This window comes from Zootoca vivipara, chromosome 5 (genome assembly GCF_963506605.1).
Source record: "Zootoca vivipara chromosome 5, rZooViv1.1, whole genome shotgun sequence".
Taxonomy (NCBI): domain Eukaryota; kingdom Metazoa; phylum Chordata; class Lepidosauria; order Squamata; family Lacertidae; genus Zootoca; species Zootoca vivipara.
Window position 1 is genome coordinate 3,207,738 of NC_083280.1, and position 15,657 is coordinate 3,223,394.

Sequence of the window (15,657 nt, forward strand, 5' to 3'; positions counted from 1 at the left end):
GGTTCCATCTGGTGAGCAGAGACATCAGAAGCCAACACACACACACACACACACGGGAGGGAGGGAGGGAGGGAGGGGGAGGAGGAGCTGCAGCAGCCCATTCATAATCCTCCAAACAGAACTTGGATTTCTCTTGAACATTCCAGCTCCCAGGAGCTAGCAGGGAGGAAGCAGGGAGGAAGCCACCAGACAGCCACATCTGGCCTCAGTTTGCTCCCAGCAGCCTTGTGGGGAGGAAGCCAAGCCCAGCAGCAGGCCAGGCTCTGAGGGCCTGTCCTCCTGCGGCTAGGAAGCACAGGTGTGAGAACCCAGGACAGCAGAATCTCCCTCGGGGTGGTTGCAAGAGATTCAGGCTGGGGTGGAAGGAGGCTCCCTTTAGCCACCACAGGAAATAGCTTGATAGACTCTGACGCCTCCTCTAGGAGTTTCCCCACTTGCAGGAAGTTTTTAATGCTTGATGTTTTGCATACAACACGCGCTAAGTCCTGTCTGTGGTGCCTACCCCCTTCCCCAATAAAGAGGCAAGAGTCAAGAGTATGGATTAAAAATTGGCCACAACTTTATTGAATTCCAGAAGTGGGAAACTTGGCCCAGGCCTTGGCAGGTAACCCTCTCAGCCCAGCTGGCTGAGGATATGCAGGTTGACGAGGCCAGTGAGAGGGGACTGTAAAGCACAAACTTACACAGCATGCCCTCCACTAACCCCATCCGGGAGTTTGACCTACGAGCCGCCGCTCCAGGGCCAGGGACTCCCGATTTTTTGCCCTTTATAGATGGGCCCCTGCAACGCCGCCGCATGGAAGGGAGCCTGTTTGCATGGCGGGTCATAGGCCAACTGGCCAAGGTGGGTGTCACCGACCAGGTAAGCCCCGCACGGTGTCGCAAACCTCGCCCACCTAAGGGGAGGGGTGAGGGCGGATATTGCTGTGTTCTGTTGTCCCAGGGTGGATGGGGCAACTCAGTCAGATGTGCAGGGTACAAGGGGAGGTGGTGGACTCTCAGCTTTTGGTGAGGAACATCAGAAGAGGTTGTGGGATCAGGCCAAAGGGGGCCCATCCGTCCTCACAGGGGCCAAACAAATGCGTATTGTGGGAAACAGGCAAGCAGAACCCAAATGCGAGAGCCCTCCCCCCTCCTGTGGTTTCCAGCAACTGGTGTCCGCATGCGTTGCTGGAGGCAGAGCACAGTCATCCTGGCTCGGAGCCGCTGAGAGCCTGCTTTTCCTCCTCCACAAACCTGTCTAAACCTCTTTTCAAGCCATCCAAGCTGGTGGCCCCCATTGCCTCCGATGGGAGCAAATTCCACAGTTTAGCCGAGTGAAAAAGCACTTCCTTTTACCTGTTGTGAATCTTCCAACCTTCAGCTTAATCAGAAGAAAATCAGCAGTTGAGGAAATCCTTCTTGGACGGAACAGATCTTTCTGGCTCCTTCCTTCCCAGCTGTTCTCAGGAGCTACAGCCGGGAGCATCTCCTCATTTGTCCAGGGCGGCTCTTTCCCTCCCTTCTTACTGAGGTTCATTGTTGATTTTTCCGTCAGGAAAGGAGCACGGAGAATTGAGAAAATTAAATTTCATCTGCAAACAGGTGGGTGTGAAATCGTAGCAGCCCCAGGCTGTGGGGCCTCTATACCCATAGAAGAACTCATGAGGGTGTGTGTATGTGCGGGCGGGGGGGGGTGCGTACAAATTGCCAGACATGCTCAGACTGCTTCCCCACCCCGTCCCCCATCCCACAAAACTAATATTGAGGGCCTCCCCCTCTTACTTGCCCTGTGGTTGCCTTGAGGATTTCCCTGTGAGCAAAAGAGTAGATTTGATTATGCCAGAAGAACGTAAAGCCTCAAAAGGAGCTCCTCAGGGGGCCCCAATCCCTCCAGCCAGCTCATCTCCGCTTAATTCTCAGCTTGCTGGGCCTCTGCACTCTTTGAAGCTGGATTTCAGGACTCCAGGCCTGCTCAGGAACAACAGGGCAGAGGGAACCACTGCAGCTCAGGTAATAAACAGGATGCCCTGAGATGAAGGAAGAGTGGTTGCCTAACACACACAGGGGCTGGGATGGAGGCCAATGGCAATCATTTGCTTCCACTTGATACTTCAAATATTTGTGTCTCACAACCACACTCCCTACATTCCCACCATTTGAATCATGTGGAGTTAAAAGGGACCCCAAGGGTCATTAGTCCAAGCCCTGCAATGCACGAATCTCAGCTAAGCATCCCTGACATTTGACCATCCAACCTCTGCTTAAAAACCTCCAAGGAAGGAGAGTCCACCACCAGCGGCAGAGCATATGCCCGCGCTGCCCAGGGTGGGCAAGCTCCCGAGGGGGCTGGGGTGCGGAGGGGGACCTCCCAGGCACGGGATAGCCGCTCGGGTGCCCGGAGTGGCACTCGCACCCTGAAGCCGGGGGCGGAGTGATTTGGCGTGCCGCCCGCCCGTGACTCCCAAGCCTCCCCCAAGCTGTCAAAACGAAGGGGGACCAGGGGATGCTGCCGGCAAAGTGGCACAGCTCCCCCCCCTTACCCCAATTGCTCGTGGTAGGCTTGGGAGTCGCGGGCGGGCGGCGCGCCAAATGTCACCCCCCTCAGTGAGGGCACCCAGGGCGGACCACCCCCACCGCCCCTCCTTCCTACCCTCCTGTCCACCACCTCTTGTGGGAGCCTGTTCAACAGTCAAACAGCTCTTACTGTCAGGTGGCCCTCTAACCTCTCTTTAAAAACCTCCAAGGAAGGAGAGTCCACCACCTTCCAAGGGAGTCCATTCCACTATCAAACAGAAAGTTCTTCCTGATGCTTAGTCGGAATCGTCGTTCTTGTAACTTAAAGCCATGGGTTCGGGTCCTACCCTCTGGAGCAGCAGAAAACAAACTTGTTCCCTCTTCTATGGGACAGCCCTTGAGATATTGGAAGACAGCTCTCATATCTCTTATCAGTCTTCTCTTTTCCAGGCTAATACATAACCAGGTACTTCAAGCGCTCCTCATCAGGCTTGGTTTCCAGACCCTTGATCATCTCGGTCTCCCTCCATGGGCGTAGCTGGGGGGGGGAGGCAGAGACATAGCAGCCCCCTAAATCAAGTAAATTAAAAACAACAACAACACTGAGCTAACTGAGGTTATGCCCCCTAACATAAAGCATGCCTCCCCCTAACCTAAATCCTGGCTACAACAAGGTGGTCTTCCTCTGCACACCTTCCAGCTTGTCAACATCCTTCTAAAATTGTGGTGCCCAGAACTGGATGCAGGACTCCAGGTGATGCCTGGGGTGGGACTATGACTTCCCTTGATCATTCGAAGGGGTCATCCACACTTCTGCTTGCCTCTTGTTTTTTCACCTGTGCTCAGGTGTTCTTTGTTGGCTTCCCGTACTGTGTCTCAGGCCAGCCACTGTGAGAGCCGGACGCTGGACTGGACCGGCCATTGGCCTGATCTGTTAGGGCTCTTATTCTGTTGGAAGTGCAAGAGGAAAAGGGAGCAGAGAGGCATCGCAGAGGGGGCCTTTCATCCTGGAAACTTGGGCGGGTGATGTAGGAGCTTCCCCCCCCTTCCCCAGTGTGAAAAATCAGTGGCTTAAGGACCCCCCTTGGGGAGAGGCAGCCTCTGCATGGCTTTTAAAAAGAAACGGATGGGCCTGCCTCCATCGGAGTTCAAGATCAAAACAGAGAACTTTCGCCTTTTGATGGCGCATGTTGGACAAAGTCTCCATTACACTCGCATTAGGTGCCCCTGTTTTGTAACAACACCCCCGGCAGTGGGGCTAAGCGGATTAGAGATATTGGCCTGCCCTTCTCTTTGCAAATGGGCTGTCAAAAGAAACTCTTGTTCCGCAGCCTTCCCTCTGAAGCCCGTGGCGTCCTTTCCTTCGGACGAGGCAGGGTGCCCTGGGACCCTCCAGCTCTTTGGCCGCTGCTCCTCCCCCCCCCCAACTTCTGCTCCCAGTTCTTTAATAAAGCAGGGTGGAGGGAGGGAGCATGATTAGCACTCGGTCCCGCAGTGCTGGGAAAGGCCAGGATCACCATCTTTTGGCTCTTCCCCTCCTGCCTTTTGGAAGGAGAATTGACTCCTTACAGCTGTGCCTGGTTTCTGCAGAAGCCCAGAGACGCACAGATGTTGGCATTTTCCCTGGGTTAAGACGTCTTCCAAAGCCCTTTCTTCACATTTGTTACTTCTTTATTACCCGGGGGGGGGGGTGTTGTCTTCCCTTCTGAAGAAACCGGCCTGGGATAATGAAGAGAGCGGCCGTTGCCAGGCGCGCGATGATCCGGGGCCTCCTTTCTCACCCTCCCCAGGACGAGGTCTCCTTTGTGGCGGAGCAGCAGGTAGCCGCGGCCGGCAAGGTCACTGCCCCATCCAGCCCTGGGGGGGGGGGCTCCCTTTGTGCCGCCTCCTCTCACTTGCTGCACATTTGTCCAGAGATGCGAAAGGTCAGCCGCATGCCGTGGCGCCATACCTGGGCCTTTGTCTCCGGAGCTGGCCAGATCTTACAGAAATAATTTGCTGGAAAGCAGTTGCTGGGGTGGGGGAAGGAGGGAAGGAGCCTTGCTTGCAACATCTGCAAGGAGAGGGAGGGAGGGAGGGAAGGAAGCAGAGAGCCAAGAGCTCAGGAGGATCACAGAGCTGTTTCCCCACCTTCCCAAGGTTGTTGGACTCTGTGCAGGAGTTGGACCATGTTCAGGAGGAGGTGGGAGGCAGCCAGGGGCTCTTCTCCTGACATCTGGAATTAGAATCACGGAATCATAGTCAGAGGGGTCCCCCAAGGGACATCTAGTCCAGCCCCCTGCAATGCAGTTAATCTCAGCTAAAGTATCCATGGCAGATGGCCACCCAAGCTTTGCTTAGAAACCTCCAATTGGTTCCTAGTTCTTTATCTGGGTTTCCCCCTGTTTGATGTGAAGGACCAAGGACCATCGAAATGATGCCCTGACATCTTAATAAACTGGCACCTCAAGAGAGTTCAGGATCACCCACCCAGTCTGAATTGTAGAGGCAGTTCCCCCCCAAAAAAAGCAGACCCGAGTCACCCCTTCCTTGTTTTCTTTACCTTAAAGAAAATGGATCTGAGGACCTGATTAATGACCTCAGTGCTTTGACGCTAATGGGATCCTTTGGTCGCAGATTAGCCAATGTGAAGGGCTTCCTTCTTATCTATGTTGGATACCTGAGAGTCGCCTCTTAGTGGATGTCTGGGGTGTTTTGCACCTCAGCCAGGAGAGAAAGCCCAGGTCTCTCCCCTGGAGTGAGCTGTTAGAAGGGGCCATTCTCCCCTAATTGGGCACTCAGGAAGCCCCCTTTCAGAGGGTGGCACAAGGGGAATGTGCTGGCAAACAGCATCCTGTTTTGGAGAGGCAAGAAGAAAAATAAGCTGCCCCTCCCCTTTTAGGATGAGTTACATTAGGAAAGTATTTGGAATCACCTCTTGGAGACAAAAGGGGCTCAGGTCTTGACTAGCACTGACATTAACCCCATGGGATCCTGTGATCCTGCAGCTTTCCAAAAAGCTCATCCGCCTTGGCACCTGAATATCCCACACAACAGCCCTCTGTCTGCAGGCATCCTGTCTGTCAAAAAATGCTGCCCATCTGATTTTGCCGCTCTTGGGCTAGGAGAGAAAGCGGTGCTCCAGCTTTTCATTCTGCCCAACCATTGCCTCATTCACTCCTCCAGAGATGGGAAAGAAAACGCTCCAAGTAGCAAATTTCAGTGCGCAACCCTGTTTGACAGCTATCCTGTTTCATCCTGTATTATCCAAATCTTCTGCCCATCAGATTTTGCCACAGTTGGACTAGAGAAGCAAACCGTGGTCTGGCTGTTGGCTAGCTCCGTTGGTTAGAGTGTGGCACTGATAATGCCAAGGTTGCAGGCACGATCTCCATCTGGGGACAGCAGCAATTCGAGGATTTTATGATTCTACAAAATAAAAGGAAGTCCGTCCTCATGCAGCGCTATGGAACTCCCTGCGACAGGAGGCAGGGATTGCCCCCATCCTGGATGGCTTTAAAAGAGGAGTAAGGAAATTCATGGAGAAGGAAAGGACTATTGATGGCTCCTAGCCAGGAGGGCTGTGCTATGCCTTCTACAGCTGGAGGCAGCCATGAATCCCATTTGCTGGAAACCACAGGAGGAGAGATGGCTCTGGTGCTCGGATCCTGCTTGTGGGCTTCCCACAGATGTGGGAACAGGATGCTGGACTAGATAGGCCACTGGCCTGATCCAGTGGGCTCTCCTTTATGTTCTTATGTGGGGCGGGGGCCCTGGCAAGCAGCAGCTTGTCTCAAGTGCAGTTCTATTGCAGGAGACCAGACTCTCAGCAGAATCGCTGTCAAATGGAGCAGTTTCGGCACCGATAACCAAGCAGGACACTGGGTCACAGAAAGACCCCTGATTCCCACAGCCCACCACAAGCTCTGCCACCTGACCCCTCTCCCAGTGGGCCCGACTGGGAACAATGCTAGGCTGCAGGGACAGATTGAGGTTTGATGAAGGTAATGGGACCATTTACGGTACATCCAGGGGGTTTTTCCTTTCAATTTTTGGGGGGCCCCCAAGAGAGTGGGGCCCTAAGCCATAGCTTGTTTAGCTTATACATAAATCCGGCACTGTGCCCGACCCCTCTCCCAGTGGGCCCCATAACAGGAGAGAAAGTGCAGCGGCTGGGCCCGCGGGCAGCAAAGCAGCCGTTTCCACCATCCTAGTCACGGCCAGTGCCATTGTGCTTCCTCCGCCTGCGGCATGAGCCTGGGAAGAGGCTTCCCCTTCAAAGGAGGGCTGGCGCATCCCATTCTCCAGCCAGGCTCCGAAAGCAGCATGGAGCTGGTCGCAGAGGGCTTCTCCCAGCATGAGAGAGCAGGGAGGCCAGCAGAGGTTGCAGGTACTTTTCATCCCGCCATGCAGGAGAGCTGCCACTTCCCGCTGCTAGGAATTTGTCAGGGCATTTCCCCCCTCGGCGACGTGAGCAGCCAGGCCTGGACGCCCCGACAATGCCGGGATAACTTGATTAAGGCAATGGCAGGCCGACAGGAGCTCTTGGCCCTTAACCCTCTCCAGGGGAACAGACACCATTTATGTGGCAATTAGCCACCCGTTCCTTCGTTGGCCATATTTCCAGCCGGCCTCAGCCCAGACGCAGAGACCACGAGGGCTCTCTCTGAGTGGCACTGGCCAAGCAGCAAACCCAGAAAGGTCACAAATAAAATTGTTCCTCGCAGGCCCTGCGTAGGGAATGTTGCTCTCCTCAGTCCTGTAGGAAAAGCACCCGCAATTATTGTCCTGGAGAGGTTTGCTTCTTCTGAGTCCCTATTTATTGCTGATTTGCAGAGTCAACTCTGCCCTCTGACCCACAGAAATGCATTTGCAATGTTTGAATGATGGTTTTCAATGTTCAAATGATGGTTTTAAAGCAGGCAACATTAAAGCAAGTCATTAACCAAAAGACACCTGCGATCGGTTAGGAATTAAAGCTGAGGTTAGGAGTTAGCAACAAAGGAATAAAAAAAAGTTGCCACCGTTCTGTTGCATTCCTGGACCCTTCCTGATTTTTCTCCTCCAGGGCTCCAGGAGAGTTGGGGAGTGGCTGCCTTGCCCTGTCAGCCCAGCCTCCCCCAACCTGGCGTCCTCCAGATGTTTGGCCTGCAGCTCCCATCAGCCTCTGCCAGCACAGCTGGGACAAGGCACCTTTCCAAGTTGGAAAAGGCTGAGCTTGGCATTTTCGCTGGAATGGCATCAGTCTGTCGGTTTTTCTAGAGCAGGGGTGGCCAACTCCCAAGAGACTGTGATCTACTCACAGAGTTAAAAACTGGCAGTGATCTACCCTTTTTTTGGAGGAAGGCCCATTTTGGGGGGGTTCGGGTCAAAGTTGTTGAGTTTTTTCAGGGAGGAGGTAAAATGTTGAGCTTTTTTAAAGGGGAGGCACAGTTATTCACCTTCTTTGTGGGGAGCCAATGATCCACCAGTGATCTACCACAGACGTCTAGTGATCTACCGGTAGATCACGATCTACCTGTTGGACATGCCTGGTCTAGAGAATCCAAGTGGCGTCATAACACACACACACACACACACACACACACACACACACCCTTTAAAATAAAAATAAATTTTTATTTAAGCAAATTTACCAAAATAATTTAACAATCAATATACCCAATCTCATATCCCCCCCCTTTATTCCCTCCCACCCTCCATGGACTTTCCTCAGCTCCCCTCTCTGGTTTGTTTATACATATTGTTCTCTGCATGTTGTAGATTTGTACGTATCATTACCTTTTCTATCATCTATTTTGCTAATAAAGTTGGGGATGTTTATTCAAAACCTGCCAAGGAATCCAAATATTTCTGTTGTCTTTTTGAATCATTTGTTAAAAGTTCCCATTTTCCCTTAAAGTCACGCTTGTCCTTCTCCCGTAGTTTGTATGTTAACTTTGCCAGTTCCGCATAACTCATCAGTCTTTCTTGCCATTGTTCTTTTGTTGGGATTTTCTCAGTCTTCCATCTTTGTGCTAACAAGACTCTTGCCGCTGTTGTAGCATACATAAATAAGTTCTTTGTTTTCCCTGGCAGGTCTTTTCCTAAAATCCCTAACAAAAATGCTTCTAGATTTTTTACAAATGTAATTTTAAACATTTTTTTTCCAATTCATTGTAAATCATTTCCCAAAACTTTTTGACTTCTCTACATTCCCACCACATATGATACAAAGTACCTTCTTTTTCCTTGCATTTCCAACATATGTTTGACCCAGTTTTGTACATTTTTTCCACTTTTACTGGAGTGACGTATCACCTGTACATCATTTTCATATAATTTTCCTTCAAAAGGGAACAATCTGTAAATTTCAAATCTACTTTCCACAGTTTTTCCCAATCCTCAAATTGTATATTGTGTCCCATTTAATCATGACCGAGTTAACCTCCTCATCTTTCGTTTCCCATTTTAGCAGAATACTATATGCTTTCTTCAATAGCTTCATGTCTTCTTCTATAACCTCCTTTAGGAATCTAGAAATTGTATTGTTGTTGTTGTTTAGCCATTTAGTCGTGTCCGACTCTTCGTGACCCCATGGACCAGAGCACGCCAGGCACTCCTGTCTTCCACTGCCTCCCGCAGTTTAGTCAAACTCATGTTCGTAGCTTTGAGAACACTGTCCAACCATCTCATCCTCTGTCATCCCCTTCTCCTAGTGCCCTCAATCTTTCCCAACATCAGGGTCTTTTCCAGGGAGTCTTCTCTTCTCATGAGGTGGCCAAAGTATTGGAGCCTCAGCTTCAGGATCCGTCCTTCCAGTGAGCACTCAGGGCTAATTTCCTTCAGAATGGATAGGTTTGATATTCTTGCAGTCCATGGGACTCAAGAGTTTCCTCCAGCACCAGAATTCAAAAGCATCAATTCTTCGGCGATCAGCCTTCTTGATGTTCCAGCTCTCACTTCCATACATCACTACTGGGAAAACCATAGCTTTAACTATACGGACCTTTGTAGGCAAGGTGATGTCTCTGCATTTTAAGATGCTGTCTAGGTTTGTTATTGCTTTTCTCCCAAGAAGCAGGCGTCTTTTAATTTTGCGACTGCTGTCACCATCTGCAGTGATCATGGAGCCCAAGAAAGTGAAATCTCTCACTGCCTCCATTTCTTCCCCTTCTATTTGCCAGGAGGTGATGGGACCAGTGGCCATGATCTTGGTTTTTTGGATGTTGAGCTTCAGACCATATATTGCACTCTCCTCTTTCACCCTCATTAAAAGGTTCTTTAATTCCTCCTCACTTTCTGCCTTCCCCGTGAAAACCCGCTCTTTAAAGCACAGTCGGAGCAAACAGCAATCCATGGAAAACCCAAATCGATGTTGTTTGTCCCAATTGAGCACCAAAGAGCAGGTTTTCTCAGGGCAGAAACAAAAACCCTCTCGAATGCAGAGCTTTGATGCACAGGCCTTTGCCTGGAGAGTGCAGGGCAAGAGACAAGGGTCATTGAGTGGGATTGGGTGCTGGGGGGCTCTTAACGGGCTATTGCCACTTGCTGAAAACCCCTTTGTTTCTCAAAGCCTTTGGAAACTGCCTTTTGTTTATTCTCTCCTTTGTGTACTGCTGAGGAAGGGAGTGGAATGACAAGGAATCCATTTGTGTGTCTGGATTGTACTTTATGGCATTTTACCGATTTCGTTGTACTCCACGCACACTTCTGTGTAACCGCCTCAGGGCATACGTAACATAAAATGGGTAAAAAGCTGTCATCATTCAGTGGGAGAGCCCCTGCCCTGCATGCAGAAAGTCCCAGGTTCAAGCAGCATCTGCAGGCAGGACTGGGAATGCTCTTCTCTGAAACCCCGGGGAGCTGCTGCCAGTCAGTGCGGTAACAGGTCAATAGCATGCTTTAAAAAATAACGCACCATTACAGCTAAAATCAACTGATGCTCCCCACAGCTGACTCTCCTTAACACTTTTGTGCAGGCATCCCCAAACTCAGCCCTCCAGCTGTTTTGGGACTTCAACACCCATCATCCCTAGCTAACAGGACCAGTGGTCAGGGATGATGGGAACTGCAGTCCCAAAACAGCTGTAGGGCCGAGTTTGCTGATGCCTGCTTTTGAGGATGCCAACAAGCAATTTAGGAATAAAGGATTAATAGATTTTCATAGAATCATAGAATCATAGAGTTGGAAGAGACCACAAGGGCCATCCAGTCCAACTCCTTGCCAAGCAGGAAACACCATCAAAGCATTCCTGACATATGCCTGTCAAGCCTCTGCTGAAAGACCTCCAAAGAAGGAGACCCCACCACACTCCTTGGTAGCAAATTCCACTGCCGAACAGCTCTTATTGTCAGGAAGTTCTTCCTAATGTTGAGGTGGAATCTTCTTTCTTGTAGCTTGAATCCATTGTTCCGTGTCTGCTTCTCTGGAGCAGCAGAAAACAGTCTTTCTCCCTCCTCTATATGACATCCTTCTATATATCTGAACATGGCTATCATATCACCCCTTAACCGTCTCTTCTCCAGGCTAAACATACCCAGCTCCCTAACCCGTTCCTCATAAGGCATCGTTTCCAGGCCTTTGAAAACAGTTTTCTTCAACCGCTGTGAGATTCTCAATTGCCCAAGCCTGAAGAGACCTGCAAGGCCTTGCATTGGAACTCTGGTATTAGAATGCAAGGATAACAGCAACTGCAGAAAACACTGCCCATAAAACCAAAGTTTCCAATGGAAAAGAAAAACCAAACTCTTTTTTTCCCTTTCCCTTTCTTTTTCTTTTTCTTTTTCTTTTTCAATTATGGTAGTCCTTTGCTTCTTATACGAACAAGCATGAGCAAACCAATAAACTCCCACAAGTGACATTAGATATTTGGTTATCTTAACCGTCCAGTGCAAGCACAGCATCATTTTATTCTGATACCTTGCCCAACAGCAATCCCAACTGTATCATTCTTTACATTTAGAAAGATCGCTATTGGAACATGGCCGTGTTGTTGCCGTGGGAGGAGATGTAGTCCTCTCTTTTTAAAAGAAATTATGGGTGCATTTTGCCAAAATCATTTCTAAAAAATCAGCTTATGCTGTGTAGATGTTCCTGTTTCCTCTGCACGGCTGGTTTGGGGAGTGATTTCACGCAGCTGCAGAGCTATGTCCCTGGCAGGGCATCCTGGGGCTTTTTTGCTTTATAACCTGAGGATCTCTTCCCCGCCATGGCCTCCGCCTCCAGGGGGCGGGGAGGGGGGCGTTCCACCCGCCCCAGCGTTAGGCCTCTTTGCCATTGTGCCCTTTCAGAGCTGCCTTGAAACAAGGGAAGGGACTTTCATGGTTCCTGGGGGGACAAAGGCAGGACATTTTGCTCGGCTTCATTACAGAATCATCAGGGATGCCTGAGCCACATTTCCCACTAGTTATCATAACTAGTTGGTTGCTTGGGGCAAAGGGCAAGCCTCTTTCAGAGGCGTCCAAGTTGGTTGCCATCACTGCCTCCTGCAGAAGCAAGTTCCGCAGTTTGGGCTGCGTGAAGAAGTCTTTCCAGGTATTCATCCTGAATTTTCCAACATTCCTCATATGCCCACCAATTCTAGGGTTAGGAGAGAAGGAGGAAAACTTTCCTCTCCATTCCGTGCATAATTTTATAAACTCCTATCATGTCACTTCTCTCTGGGATCGTCTACGCTTCCCCTTGTCCCGTGCGCAGGAAGCAGAGGGCCATTTTCTGTTTGTCTCTGCCTCTGGAAAACCTGCTCTTTAGCGTTAAATTGGAAGAAACGGCAGTCTGCGAGAAGAAGCCCAGTTGGCCGTTGTTCCGATTCAGAGCTAAACCACAGGAGGAAAGCAGCAGGGCAAACAGAATTGAGGAGTCCTTACTCACCTTTTCTCTAAAAAAAAATCCCACCCCCCTTTCCTCACGCGGGGCGGGGGGGTGTCATTCTATCTGCAGACCTCCCGAAAAGATGCTTCTCCACCCACCTGTAGCCTTTACAGGTCCTTACCTGTTTCCTGAGGGACCCAGGTGGCACTGTGGTTAAACCACTGAGCCTAGGGCTTGCTGATCAGAAGGTCGGCGATTCGAATCCCTGTGACGGGGTGAGCTCCCGTTGCTTGGTCCCAGCTCCTGCCAACCTAGCAGTTCGAAAGCACGTCAAAATGCAAGTAGATAAATAGGAACCGCTACAGCGGGAAGGTAAACGGCGTTTCCGTGCGCTGCTCTGGTTTGCCAGAAGTGGCTTTGTCATGCTGGCCACATGACCTGGAAGCTATACGCCGGCTCCCTCGGCCAATAATGCGAGATGAGCGCGCAACCCCAGAGTCGGTCACGACTGGACCTAATGGTCAGGGGTCTCTTTACCTTTACCTGTCTCCTGAGCACCCCACCCACCACGGATGTGATGATGTTGTGCTGATGCTCCCCCCTGCCTCCGCCTCAAAGTCCAGGTGGCCTTGCAGCCCCTCTCACCTGGGTTCAGCTCCGCTTGCCAGTAGCCCCTTGAAGTGAGCAACCCAGCCACCCCCAAGAGCTGGAGCTGCAGATGAATGAGCTGCCAGACATCAGCCCACCTGGCTCTGGTTACCTGCTCGACCTCTTGCATCTTCTACCCCCCCCCGGCTTGGCTTCTGCTTTTTCCAGATGTTGTCGGAGTTGAGGGTTCGGCAATGCAGTCCTGAGCCTCGTCTGATGGAGTCCCTTGGCCTGTGAGGGCTGCTTCACAAATTGAATCCCAGGGTGAGCATCTAAGAGAGGACCCCTGGACATGTTGTGCACTTGCAGCCCTGAGTAGAGGAGGCATATGGAAACCAACAGGCCAGATTCGAGTACGACTCTGCTTGAAACTACCTACAGGAGGAAAGGATTTGCAGGGAGAGCACTGGGCTCCCAAGCATGCTAACGCTTGCAACATTCACCCCTGCGGAGCGGGGCAGCCAGCATACATGGCTAGATGGCGCCCTCTGCTGGCTCCTTGCTAAAAATATTCATGTTTAAACAAGGCTACCGAGATGCTTGGAAAGTGGATGTGAATTTTAATTTATTTAGTATTGTACATTTCCATATGTTTTAAAGTATTGTAAATTTTCCTGGTGCTTCCCCCCCTTTTTTTTTGTATACTGCTTTGAAGTTTCTGTTCGTCTCTTTGTTTGTTTGCAATCAGCCAGTGGATAAGTGTCAGGAAATCAGCAAACTTAGGGTGTCAGTGGTATTGCAACCCTGAGTAGCTGGTATTGGGGTCTGTTATAAGAAAAACCTGCTCCTTTTCCCTTATGGAGTTCCCAAGAGCCCATATAGAGCCCTTTGTAGGTTCTCTATCGGTAGGAGAAAATAACAGAGGCCAACCAGAGAATACAAGTTTGGCCACCCCGTGAGAAGAGAAGACTCCATGGAAAAGACTCTGATGTTGGGAAAGATTGAGGGCACAAGGAGAAGGGGACGACAGAGGACGAGGTGGTTGGACAGTGTTCTTGAAGCTACAAACATGAGTTTGACCAAACTGCGGGAGGCAGTGGAAGACAGGAGTGCCTGGCGTGCTCTGGTCCATGGGGTCACAAAGAGTCGGACACAAGTAAATGACTAAACAACACAACAACAACCAGAGAATATTGAGAAGCAAAGCAGCTAGTAAGCCTGATCTTTATTCAACTGTTGCAACAGGGTGCTCACTCACCACACACAGAGGGAGGAGGAACCCAGAACAATGGTGTGCAAGCCCTTATAGACTTATATAGACTTTTGAAATTGCCAACCTCTGTAGCTCAAGACCCCCCCCCCCAAAAAAAACCACTTCTTACATACATCACTGAAGGGGCAGTCTACAGAAATTCTGTCTGGCAGGAAACCTGTTGATGGGTTTACCTGTAGAGCCTGGCCATTCTTTTGTGATGTTGTTGTTGTTTAGTCGTTTAGTCGTGTCCGGCTCTTCGTGACCCCATGGACCATAGCACGCCAGGCACTCCTGTCTTGCACTGCCTCCCGCAGTTTGGTCAAACTCATGTTGGTAGCTTCAAGAACACTGTCCAACCATCTCGTCCTCTGTCGTCTCCTTCTCCTTGTGCCCTCCATCTTTCCCAACATCAGGGTCTTTTCCAAGGAGTCTTCTCTTCTCATGAGGTGGCCAAAATCTTGGAGCCTCAGCTTCAGGATCTGTCCTTCCAGTGAGCACTCAGGGCTGATTTCCTTCAGAATGGATCGGTTTGATCTTCTTGCAGTCCATGGGACTTTTGTGATGATCAATACTTAATTCCTGAGTCCAGGTCACAGGCTCACACAGATAGGCCCTCATGACAGGATTTGTGAGCAAAGAGACAATGGGGAGGTTTTCCCATTTCCTTTGTCCTTGCAGAGAAACATTTGAGGTCCATTTGGGAGAGACAAAATGGTTTCAGGACTTTTTTCCTGTACTGTTTCAGACATGCGGTATTTATTTATTTTATTTTATTTTATTTTTTTATGTGTTTGCCTGGTACATTTATTTTATATCTTAGACCTTATAATTCTCATAACAGGGTCCTATCATTGCCCAGCCTGTTCTTGCAATTGTGCTCCTCCAGCAGCGACTGATCGTGCAGCTGGACCTCAAGGCGTTTCCTGTTGGTGTATTTTGAGGCCACAGAATAGCTGGGAGTCATAGTTAAACTGTGGAACTCCCTCCTGCAGGAGACAGGACTGGCCACCAACCTAGATGGCTTTCATTGGGCAAATTCATGGAGGAGGAGAGGGCCCCCAGCCAGGATGGCTCTGCTCTGCTTCCGCAGTTGGAAGCAGCGATGCTTCTGAATGCCAATTGCTGGAAACAGCAGGAGGGGAGAGCCCCTCTTGCACCTGGATCCTCCTTACCTGCTTCCCATTGAGGCCTCTGGTTGGCCACTGAGAGAACAGGATGCTGCACTAGAAGGGCCATTGGCCTGATCCCTGATCAGGCTCTTATGTTCCTAAATTGGAGTCTCTTCCCACCTTCTGCTCAGTTAATTCAAATCCGATTACAGCGTTTGTTGCTTAGCTTGCAATGCGGAGCAAAAGGGTCATTATCTTGTTAAGAGGCCCATAAGAATTCTAAGAAAGGGGCTTGGCTTAGGGATATTGTAAAGGTAAAGGGACCCTGACCGTTAGGTCCAGCCGCGGACGACTCTGGGGTTGCGGCGCTCATCTCGCTTTACTGGCTGAGGGTGCCGCTGTTTTGTCCACAGACAGTTTTTCTGGGTCATGCGGCC